Raw genomic sequence first — 13068 nt, 5'->3', positions numbered from 1 at the left:
AAGCCATGAGTTATGACTACCAAAGGAGTCCTTGGTCTGATCCCTACAAAGGGTTTGTCCAGAAGAACTATTATGCGTAAGCCGCAAGGCTGCGTGGTCCCTTGTACCATATTGTATATATGAGGTACGCATTTTCAAGTTTCGTATTCTATAACACAAAGATCTTATATGAAGTTTATATGTGGGATGTATTAACTTCGTGTCTAGTGTTCCTATTTATGTTTACAGAACTTGGAAGATTTCTCCTTTAGAAGTTTATGGTTGGTCCGTTCGGACAGGTACTGGTTCTCGAAACTGGCATATAGGTTAGGTTTTTCCGCCTGCATTGTGCATTTATCAGTTTCCTTTCCCATTTTGCCTTAGGATCGACCCCACCAAGTTATGGTGCGGAACCTTCTCATTACTTAGAAGTATCATGACTTGTGTGGTAGAGCCTACCTTATCATGGGTGCCCTAGTTAGTACCTTATTGCCGCTTGGCACTCATGCAGATTTTTGTCCTTAGGTTCGGGAGTCCTCTGTAGTCTCGCCATGACTTATGCGTTGAAGACTCATTCCTCCTTGCTTCTTCGCTTCGTTTTGGCCTTATACCCTAGAGGCTCCTATGTGTGTCGAGTTGTACTTCTGCATTGCATGTTGACCATTTGCACCTTTTGGCCTAGAGCCGGCTTCACTTGGACTCGTGTTTAAGCCAACTTCTGACCATGACGTCTACAAAATAAACCTTGCATACCTTTGACTTCTGCAGCTTGACATACCCTGATCCGTGGAAGGAACATACCTCTGAGTGTCACTGACCAGTTTTCACCTCCCTGCATTGAGCATAGGAACGTTCCTTTCCCAGGAACAAGATCATCTGTTCCACCGACACTCGTTCTTTCCACTGTACCATAGCATTCTTTTATTCTTTTTCCGGCTTAACAGAAAAAGACAAAAAAAATAAATATTCCAAAAAAGAGCGGGAACAGGGACATTATTTCCATTTATTGTTGGCAGCTAGAGTCAGTCGTGTCGCCCTTGAACAAAGCACTCAAAACAAAGTCTCCTCCGTATGGGTGGGATTTAGTTTGACTTAGGTATGCCATAACCTTGTTATTGAGTCAGTTCTCCCCCGATTGGTTATCTCTTCCAATCATATGGAGGGTTCGTTCGTGCCTCCTGCATGGCGAACTTATATAGAGTCATCATATGCTGCCACATAGTCACATTGAGTCGTGCTTTTGTTCAAGGGAAGTTAGCCTGAGTCGGCCTCTCTGCGGTGTCTCTTGACTCATTTTTCAGTCGGCCATCCCTGGTTGTCAGTATCATGTCTATCATCACATCAGCTATATTGGTCCTTTACTCGTGCTGGTTTGAGAAGGTCCCCATTGACTTCTTGCTGGCGGGTCTTGTCCTTATCGACGACGACACCTTGCTCTGAGGACAGGCCTAGAGCCGCACCTTGGCCCTATTTTCATTATTGATAGGTCACCTTGTGCTCAGCATCGATCAGTATCATGGGTCTTTGACTGAGTGGTTTCCCTTTTGTTCGACATCAGCATACATTATCACACATTGGGATTCGTGCAGTACCTTGGTTTCCATTTGACCCTATTGGTGGATACCTCGCCTCTGTGTCAGCTTTCATTATTGGTTGGTTCAGAGGGTTTCTGCCGTGCACTAGCCACATCTTGTGTACGCCGGAAACGTGCTTCGGTTGGGTTACTACATCTTTTTCGTCCGATTCCTTCCACATTATTGACCTACGGGTTACACTTGCGCTAGATTGATGGAGGATACCTTAATGCCTTCCTTCTAGTGGATCTTTCCCTATCGACTCCGACTCGTTGCTCTGGGGCAAAGATCTAGAGTCCATTTGGCAGTACCTTGGGGTTTGCAGTCATTAGTGGCAGATCCTTCGCTATCGACAGTGGGAAACCATCATTGTCTCCTGATCGATAGATTCTTACAGGTGTTTGACTTCAGCTCATCTATTCACACTTGTTAGATTGTACTGGGTACCTTGACACTCATTATCATTATCGGTGAGTAGTCTCGCGTTTGTTAACGGTATACATGAATGACCGGTAATCAAACGATTTCTCACATGGTTGATTTCAGATCATTTATTCCCATGGTGTAGAAATGTACCACGGCAGTCGGTGAAGACCTCAGGTTGTATCAGCATTCATTGGTTCACTTGACAGTTGCTCCTGTTGCTGCTAGTTGACACCCCTCCACCTTATATGTTGCAGTCAGTCATGGCGACATTCTATATGCTGGCACCTGAGTTTGCAGTGTAGTACCATCCTATTCCATCATGTTCAGTTGGTACCTTTTGGGATCAGTCTTTGATATCAGTGATCCATTGCAGCTTTCAGCATCATTGACAATCTTATATGTGATATTCAGACATGTACTTGCTCATTATGATCAAATGATCCATTATGTATCTTCCAGTCATTTATACTTGTATACTTAGTGGATCCGCTTGTACTTGATATGCGGACATGCTTTACTTTTTCTGAGCATGGGTATGCCCGCCTCAGACAGTGTTTCTTTCTGATCTCCTTTTGGTGGCTTGGCAGGCTAAATTCTGGGGAAGTCCTCCTCAGGTTTCTCGACAGACTTCCTTTCCATGTACTTACATAATATATTTCGGCCATCATGTTCCCCTTCTAACCTCATATATTAGGGGGCATCTGTTATAGCTCCAAATCTCACTCTTATGGTTTGTGATGCTGCACTCATGGCCTAGGGCAACCCCTCCTTCCAGACCTGGTCCTAAAATTTAAAAACAGTGTTTTATCCCTTATACGCGACATTGCCCTGAGTTAAACGCGTGTACACGTGGGTCTGTGTATACCCAACCCGCGTGTATGTATTAACACACCTAAAAAAATAAATAATTCCTTATTTTTGGGCGGAGATCGTGGGTTTTACCTGCTGATCACCTGTTAGTGCCCGTGGCCCAACTGTTCCCAACCAACTCCTAACTAAAAAACTACTTTGGAGATGGTATAAAAAGACATCAAAGGGAAGGCCTAAGGGAGAGAGAAAAGAGAGCAAGATTATTATGTTGAGATTTTTCCCTTAGACCAGGTCTGAAGTCCTTAGTGCATTCTGCACTTCCCCCATTCTGCATAGGAAACCCTTGTTTCCATGTGTATTGGTGATCACTCATCCTTTATATCACCATTGAGTAAGACTTGGAAGGAGCTCTTGTTGGAGGCTTGAGGCTGGAACGAATCCGGGAGGAAGCTTTGCTTGGAGCCTGCTGAAGGTGTTTCAGGTGAAATCTTTCCGTCATATGTACTTTACTTGCCTTTATATAAAGAAACACGTCTTGGTTCCCGAAATAATCTTTCTTTGTGCTTATGAGATTCATGTTTTGAATTCTTATGCAAGTAGTTACTTAAAGATTTTTTATAACTAACTTTATAGCATGAAGATGGTTTATGTATAAGTATTTGTCCATGTACTGCTGTGTTCTTTGATTTGTTTGTTTTACAGGTCAAAGGAGAAGAAGGGAACTCCAAGAAGGGTTTGGACCCTAAAGGCCTTCTCGAACGTATGACCTTAGGTACGTACCCTCAACATTAGAATTTGCTTACAGTAAAGATAATGGCTGTGTGTGTGTTTCTTTGAATAAGCAATTTTCGGTCTCGTAGAGTCTTAACCCAAAGGACCCTAGGGGTACTTTCCCCTCAACCAGTTACAACCTCAGGAGACTGACCCCGAAGTCTACGAGACTGTCTCGGTAATTCAGCCACAGCTAAAAACTTTTAACTACTACACACGCAAACAAAGTAAAATCTCAAAGCAAACCACCTAAAGTCTCTAAAGAACCAAACAAATTTGAATCACACGCCTAAAGAATCTAGGGCATCAAACCACACACAAACAGTAACTTTCTGGACCGAAAACACTAGTTGGTAATGAAATCCAACATCGCAGAATTCAGTATAGAAATGGCGGGTGGAACAGTTTCCCCGGCAACCTGCTTAATGAATAGACTGGACCAAGTTCCTCCACTTTAACCATCTCGAATGAAGTGAACCCCCCAGAAAATCCAAGTGAGTCTAGCCGACGTCTGCTCTAGGTACAGTGGGATCTTCCCTCCACCGTCACCTTAGGTACAATCCTAAAGATAATGGTCACTAAGGTCACCAACAACAACAAATATACCTGGGGGAACAGTCTCCGATCCGATACACACGCAAGGGCAGAGTAACAAGCTCAATCCCCTTGCCGGCTCCTTGACAATAATCCAAGGTTTACCGACAAGTGACCCCCGGCTCCTCGACAATGGTTAATCCGAGGTTTACCGTTTGTAGTACGTGCATATCTGGCATCGTTCCCAATGAAGGAGGATTGATTCCCTCACTGGTTCGGACACGATCTCGTGCTTCTCCTTTAAGAGGAGTTTTCCCAGAGCATAAATGTAACTATTGGATTTATCCTACCGCAAGATAAGCTACTTGTTTGGTTTTACTGTCTTGGAGAGTTAATTACTCTCCTACTCCAAGACACTAGCCTAATCTATATTGGTGTATCAGAGCCCTAGTAAATAAAAAGTTACTAAGTTAATTTTACTTTAAGCGTTAATTTTTTATGGCTTTTCTTTAGGACAAAAGGTAGTGGAGATGAAACTGATAGTGTGTACACTCAACTCAAATCCACTAAAAGGATGCACCTAAGATGATTTAAACTATCTTTCCTTTTCAATGAATTCCCTAGCTAAGAGAGTTGGAGAATGCAAAATTTATAAAGACAACTTTCTTGGCAATGAAAATCAAAGAAACAATCTCTTTATCTTTTCCAAAGCACACAACACAAGACCACTAATTATTTCACGAAAACTTCCTTTCTCTTTTCAAAGACTTCAAATGCTACTAAAACAAACTTTTCTTCAAAAGAGATTTTGTATTTTTTCCTATTTTAACAAAGCATGTAAAACTACTTAACAAAAATCAATTTTAAGATCTATGAAAATCTAAGAGAAATTTACCTAAAAGAAAATCTAAGAGAAATTTACCTAAAAGCAAATCTAATGAGGTAAAAGCCTACAAAATATAATTCCAGGTTGTTTTACTCAGTTACAATTCAACCAAGGACTAATTCATGCAGAATCATAAACCAGCCAAAACAAAAATAAAAAGCTTTTGTTCTTTTTCTTAAGAATGAAATTCACAGCTTAACAATCAAGCCTTCTCGAAATTCCGCAAAGAGACAACACAAAGGTAGGTTTCTCACAAAGGTGGATTTTACAAATGGTATAACTCCTAAGAAGACTGAAAAGACCAGGGATATCCAAGGTTTTTACAACTTCTAAAGCCAAAGTCACTACAAGACCAATGCAAAAATCAAACCTAGGGCTAGAATTTCTATGAACTTCACTAAAACCCTTGATGCTAATGAAACAAGCTTAGATGAAAACTTCTGACAGGTAACTAGTGGATCTCGGCAGCAATAAACAAACTATAAACAAAATCTAACAGGTAAAAAAGGAAAAAATGGAAATTTTCTAAACTTTTGACAGGGTATGCAGGCAGCCTGTTTGCACAGGTGCGGCCACGCTCTATGTACAAAGCAGAAGTGCGTACAAGTACGCACTATGCTTAACGCAGAGGGTGTGTACTGCTCTCAAAAACAAGAAAAATAAAAAACTAACTCAATCCTAAGCTATTCCACCCAAATTCACAGTCAATCAGTCAAAAACCAGAAAGAAATCAACTTTTCTCAAATCAAAGTATCAATCAAAAGAGAAATCAATCAAATCCATGGATTCCCCAGTGGAGTTGCCATTTTGTCATGCGGAAAGAGTCAATTTTGCGGACAAAACCGACCTCCCTAGAAGCTAAGGCTTTCTAGTGGCAAAAAAAACAATCAAGCACTATCTTTCCCTAAATATGCATTTAAAATAAAAGCAACGAGGTGTTTAAGGCTTACCTCCAGTCCAACGCTGTTTGTAGCAGCCAAGCCTCTCCGATCCAGATGAGCTCCTTCTCCTTGAAGCCTGCATTCACTAACAAGCAAACGATTACATAGCACCTGAATAACTCATATAATAAAACCTATTCATCATAAAGACCAAGGAGTTTATGAAACAAATTATATATAACAACTTGTTGAGAAAAATGAACTTAATTGTATTAATTGGAAACAAAAGAAACCATTACAACCAGTGCCTTAGTGTTGTGCAGGTCCCTCCCAGGGTCCAACAAGAGTTCTCCTCTACCTTGATCAGCTCACCCACTTCCAAATGAAGCTAAGAAAGGATTGGAATCTCTCCTCTCAAGCTCTATAAGGGAGTCCTAATTTCAGCAGCATCTACCCTTAGGAATGTTCAACTTTCAACCTCCCCTCCCTTTGGCCCAATGCCTGTATTTATAATGCTTTGGAGGAAGTTAATCAGGTCCACCATCAATGGGATAAGCTCCTCTTTCAAAGGGATAGCTCCCCTCTTCATGGGATAAGTTCCTCTTTCATTGGGATGCATGAACCATCTGGAGGCGCTCAATCCACGTCAAACCATCTTCTAGAATGCTCTAGAATCGACCACAAGTAAGTTTTTTGAAGTAAAACTTGTGCCTTTTGACTTTTACAGGGGTATGCACCCACCCCTTTACAGACAGAGCGTACAAGTACGCAGGTATTATGAACTTGAGGTGCGTACATGCAGGTAAGAGTGAGAGAAACTGTGTAACCAGAGTTATATTGACTTTTAAAGGCTTTCTCACTCTTTTGGAGTTTGACATGAGGAGTAGAGGTATAAGACTTTCCAAGGAGGACAGTATGGTTATTGATGGAGCCATACTGACTGCAAATAGTCATGGTGACAAATTTTAGTGTAACAAGGTCAAATCTGTTACTTTCCCAAACAACCTGGAGTCGTTGAGAGACCTTCGTATAAGGGTCCTACATGTTGCATGCATTGAGCTCTGGGAGATCTGGGGGTACTTACTGGAGCAACACACAACCATAGGGCGACTCACCCTCCCCTAATGGTGCTCTATGTACAGGATGAATAGCTTAGCCTTCCCCTGTGATACCGCAAGGTGACTTTGCGATAGGATGATTCATTCTCCTGTGAGCCAGGATGATTAGTTCTCATGTGGGACAGATGATCAGTTCCTCTATAGAAGCATCCTACCCATGCAGTCTGAGACTCATTGGAAGTACCTCTCATCTGATTAGTGAGCAGGGAAATGGTATTAGGGACCATAGTAGTACTATCGAGGGACCATAGTAGTACTATCGATGACAGCAAGATGTATGGTGAAATAGTGGTGCAACAGTATGGACAACAAGATGTATGGTGTAACAATGGTGCAACAGAATGGACAACAAGATGTATGGTGCAACAATGGTGCAGCAGTGGAACAACAATGCTACATGGTGCTGCAATGATACAACAATGGGACAGCAAAGGAAACTTGGTGCAGTATGGTGCATCATATGTTACAACAATGAGACAACAATGGTCAATGGCATATAATGCACAATGGGACAGCAATGGTACAATGGTACAACATGGGACAACTAGTATTTAGTGTAGCAAATTCAGGGTGTTGTTATGGTATGGAAAAGCACAACGAGACAACCATGAAATTGTGCAACAATGGCACAATGGGACAGCCATGACATAGTGCAACAGTGGCACAACAGGACAGCCATGACATAGTGCAGCAGTGGCACAACAGAACAGTCTCGTCAAGAGGTGTAGGATTGATCTAAATATCATCTGATTCCAACGTGTATTCATGGAGATATGAATCTATTTATGTTATGTAACAATTCATCAAGGAATTCTAGCAACCAAATTACCCCCATCTATCCTCAACGTTTTATTATAAATAGAAGAGGTTTTCAAGTCATTTTGTACACACACTTAACTCTTGATCTCTCTCCACTTGTTTTGGATTTTGTTGGCTAGAGAGATCTAGATGATGAAGCCCTAGATGTAAGAGGAAATGAGATAGTCTGGCTGTAGTCAAGAAGTATTCTATACTTCGTCCTAATAGAGATATGATGCCCTAACCGTAGTCCAAACTAGGAGTTGAAGTTCTTGTTCAGTTGTGCACTAATCTACTATCAAGGGAGGGCTAATGCTGCCCTAAACACAGTCTTAAAGGAAGAGTCATAGCCATAGCCTTGGAGGAGCCCTAGTTGTTGTACAATGTGCCCTAGCTGCAAACCTTATATGCTGTCCTAAAGGGATTAAATCACAGTGAAGAGAGGCTCCTTCGATTTCCCAAAAGAAGGCTCTTCATCACAGCAAGGAGGATTCCATACGCTGTCAAAGGAAGCTCCAAAGGAGCCCTAGCCATAGTCTTCTATTCACAGCTAAGACGTAGTCAAAGGGAGCCTAAATGAACCCCTAATCCACAATAAGAAAGAGACTCAATACATAGTCCTAAAGGATGTGTTTTATGTGTTTTTCAAGTAAGGAGACCTAGCACGTCGTAGCCGTAGTCTTGAAGCCCAACTACGTTAAAGGGAGAAGTCTCTACAACTGTCTTATGAGGAGGACCTATACGCTATCAAAAGAGGTTATAACTTTGAGTTTTCTTCCAAGTCTGGGTACTTGTTTATGATTTATGGCACATATGCAAGCCTTGAAAGTGTGAGAATGCACGAGAATAAACTCCTGGGACAAATACCCATTTGATTAAAAGGACTTCTCTTACATTGATGTGAAAGTGTCAGCAAGGAAATTTGTAGATATCTTAACGGAGAAACAAGCAATCACATTCCATTAAAATGCACTTAGCTTTACATATGTCCAAAAGCAGAGAAAATAACTAATCTAGAATATGATCCAAGAAAATTCCCCATATTATCATCCTATGCTTAGTAATGCTTATAAGGAAATGGGTTGGGTATGTGTTTAAAGTCTGTACAATAAGAAAGAAAGAATCTAAAGGTAGACCCAACAATCCGAATAGGCAGCAGGATATTAGTTTACCAAGTCAATCTAATAATGTAGCACATATGGACTCATCTTGATATTGTTGCCTTGAGTTTACTGGCTATTTCACTTGTCAAAGCGAAGGATATTCCCTTCGATTATGTGTATACAATGGGCCAGTATCTTGAGCACTGAGGAATCAGATGAATGCAGCTAATTTTATCTCTCTAGAGGTAGCACAGGTGTATTCTAGCTGTGTAAGTGTCATTTAATGAGGTTGCAACTGTTTACATATTACAAAAATACGGGAATAAATGGCAAGATCATAAACAACCACACAAACGGAAACTGTTTTCATTGAGAAGAATATATATACCCCTCTCAATGTCCTGCAAGGCAAGGACATGGATTGAAAAGAATATATATACTCTTCTCAAAATATTCCTAGTTCTCCAGGTTGTAACCAAGCCTCAAGAACTTAACAGTTGCAAAGCATTGAAACCCATATTCTTGTACTGTGGTTTTCATCATATGATTAAGACAATAAAAAACTATACAAACATATGTATCCTATTGACAAAATCGGTATACCCCTATCATCGGTATACCCCTATCAAGGTCTTGTAATGCAAGATCGGCTAGATTCACCCAGTTTTGGGTTGCGGTGTAGATATCCATATACTGCTCAACCACAACCAGTATTTTTTCCTTCATCGCTGTCTTAGCAAGTGTAGAAATGCCAAGAACAAATTTTTTATGATTTTTTGGGAGGTCAATAGTCACGGGTGTTTTAATATAATTTTAACCCTGAGATGATAGGTTATGATGAAATCTGTAACGACTGGGAATTCGGTAGGGTATACGATGGGATGTAATGATTCTCACTGGAGTGGGAGGATGCTGCTAGGGTCCCTGTCTCTTCTACTTTCCTTGTTTTTCTATGATATCGGTTGTTGTGCGTCTTTTCCACTTTCCCCTTTCTACTATGGTCCCTGTCTCTTCTACTTCCATCTCTGCAATTCAAATGTCTGTGTGTGCGATCGCAAATCTTCTCCGTCTACAGACCAAATGGCTAACCTTCACTCTACTCTCCACAAAAGAGATCTAATTTGTCAAGGTTTTTAACCCAAAGGACCCATCTCCCCTTATGATTCATAAGATATGCCATAAGCATAATCATAACTTTACAAAAAACTGAGAGTGGAGGGTCCCCTCCTTAATCTCCACCAAAATCAGCACTAGGCATACATGTGCCCCCTCTTGATAAATCATCTCCTCAAACCTTCGATTTGATGTGCAAACAGCAAAAGAAATTCAGGGGAAGTGGAGGTGCCTTTGAATTCATACGCCCATTTTCAATTATGATGGGCATGCGAGCAATGTCAAAGATGATTGCAGGCAGGAACAAATCAGGGAAAACTCTTTGATAACCAAAGAAAGTGGGATGGTACGCCTCGGCAAAGAAATGCCCTCCAAATACTAATACTAATGAAAACTGTTGTGCCCTCCATACAATGGAACAATTATTCAAAAGAAATTATTTTCAAGTTGAAGAGGTGACCCCAGGAACAACTTTTGTGCCCTCCATACAATCAAAAACCCCAGGAAAAATTGATGCGCCCTCCATACAATCAAAAAATGATTGAAAATAAATTATTTTCGAGTTGAGGAGGTGACCCCAGTAACAACTAAGGAGGTGCGTGAGGTGGATATAGAGGAGGCCATAGAGGAGGTAGGAATGGCACTAGAGAGGATCCAGAAGGTAAAACATACATGAAAATTTTTCCTGCAATTTCTACACCGTATCTTCAAGGAGCTATTTTTTAAGAAAACAAACATAAAGCTAAAACACATACGTTTTAGGCAAAAACTATGGAAGATCAACCTCATAGAAAAAATAGCAGTAAATGTAGAGCTGGTAAACCTGTCTTGGCTATTGGTCCTCAAATCACATTGATCTATCTACTCAATAGTTTCCCAAATCATTGAATACCAGATATTTAGAGCCCAACTTGCAAAATATCATATAATAATATAAGCCAGCTGGTTCAGAAAATAAGCTTTTCCTCCTGGGTGTGAACCCTGACAGTGACACCTTAATCAATCATTTGAAGAGAATGTTCAGGTGGTGGGACTTGGAGCCAAGGAGATAAGAACAGCAAATTCGAGCCAAGCCTAGCCAAGGAGATAAGCGAAATTTTAAATTTTCCCACAAAATTTTAAATTTTCTCACAGAAATGTTTGAAAAGTCTTCTTCCTAATATTTTTTTAAAGGTTCATTTGCAAGCAGTTCTATTAATTGAATTTTCCCACAAAATTTTAAATTTTCTCACAAAATTGTTTGAAAAGTCTTCATCATAATAATTTTTTAAATGTTCATTTGCCAGCAGTTCTATTAATTTGGTCATTTATTTTATTAATACAAACCATATAATATTAACTAACCTGTGCATCCTATAAATTATATAAACACACATTTGCATTCTATAAACTATTCACCTTAGAGGCACCGGGAAGTGGTTTTGTACAATGTCAATAGTTTATATTATTGCTAAACCTTAAAAACCATTCATAGGCCCTAAGATGATAATGGTGTTTCTTCTTAGATGATTTCCAAGGCCCCAACAAAAGTCATCCTTGCTGGGAAAATCCTCACATTAGCACCCATACAACATTTATATACCTATGGTTTATAATGCTGGAAAATAATGCTCCTCATCACCTAATTGTGAAAAAAGCCCCAACTAACCTAGTCTAGGTTAGTTGTCCTTGATATTAACATATTATCCTACATTATCCATTAGCTCATGGAGATAGAGGGATCAAGGACTCTCACTTGATGGTTGGGGACTATATTCCATCAAGAGGTCAAATGTCGGGCTAACCGTATTAAGGACACCTCAATGTCAATCAACACTAATGCAATGTATTAGTTGTTCATACATCGACCTATCAAAATGTCATAATATTGGGTAGTAGACGTAAGTAAGTAGGACACTAGTCACCTGCAAGAAACCTTGATAACGATAGAGTAATGATGTGATGAGTGGATGTGGACCCAGGGATATCGCATGTCAATTGTGTGGCAGTTGATTTGACATGCTAATGTCTCATTATGATGTGGCACCAATGTGGGTCTAGATGACATGGAATACACTTGTGGCAAGTGATGTGGCATGTTGACATGGCAATGGAAGGTTGACTTGGCACCGAGGTGATGTATAGGTGGTAACCATATAGTGACGACGTGGATGTTGGGCTTTTGGATGTTAAGATATCAACTAATTAGTATCAATGGCACTCTCTAGCCTCTTCCTGAGGGCCCAGTGGCTTGATAGCTCGACCATTGGCCTTTCAAGATATTGGGTACTAAGGTAGGGCTTCAATCTACAACCTCATCTGTATGTTAGGTGTCGAGTATCGAGATAGTAAGTATGTATAGAGCATTAAGGAAAATCATGTGTTTCGTGTGAATTTGGGCAAGCTTAGAAGTCGGATTGCAAACTGCTACAAGTGTCCTTATTTTTGTTCAAGAAACAGTGTAACGTGAAGGTGAATATGCTAAACACAATATTGGATGGCAATGATGCTAAGGAGAATTTAGAGAATTGAAAACTGGACCTATCCAATGCATCAAAACAACTTGTGGTAGGGTTAATCTAACAAAATGCAAGGTAGTAGTGTTTCTTGTAGTTGCAAAATATAGTAGAGTGTAAGAAACAACGAATAATACATAATGAACAAAAAATAAAAAATAGTAATGGAAATGAACTAAATTCAAATTAAAAATTCTATATAACTATTGTAACAACGCTACAACTATCATCAACAAATGTTAAGATAATCTGCAAGAAAACATTGCTCATAAACTATCTAAATAAACATGCATGAAAGTAATGTTCATAAATATTTTGTAGACATAAACAAATGTCTGAACAAAAATGATAGACATACTCAAGCCTATTGTTTGTACAAGTGGACAAGAGGAAAACTCCTTGAGTGGAGGACTGCTTTCCCTCCAAAACTCAATAAAAACCTAGATCTTGTTTCCTAGATCACCATGTAGCTGTAGTAAGGAGGATTTACTATCCTTAGGAAGTCATGTTGGGTTTATTTTGTAGAAGGTAATAGGCCCCACAAATTTCTCTAGATGGTTCTCCTTGAAATTTGTGTAGA

The sequence above is a fragment of the Pinus tabuliformis genome, chromosome 6, assembly GCF_031772625.1.
Source record: "Pinus tabuliformis cultivar Carrire ecotype Pingquan chromosome 6, CPIR1, whole genome shotgun sequence".
Classification (NCBI taxonomy): domain Eukaryota; kingdom Viridiplantae; phylum Streptophyta; class Pinopsida; order Pinales; family Pinaceae; genus Pinus; species Pinus tabuliformis.
This window is presented reverse-complemented; position numbering follows the sequence as displayed.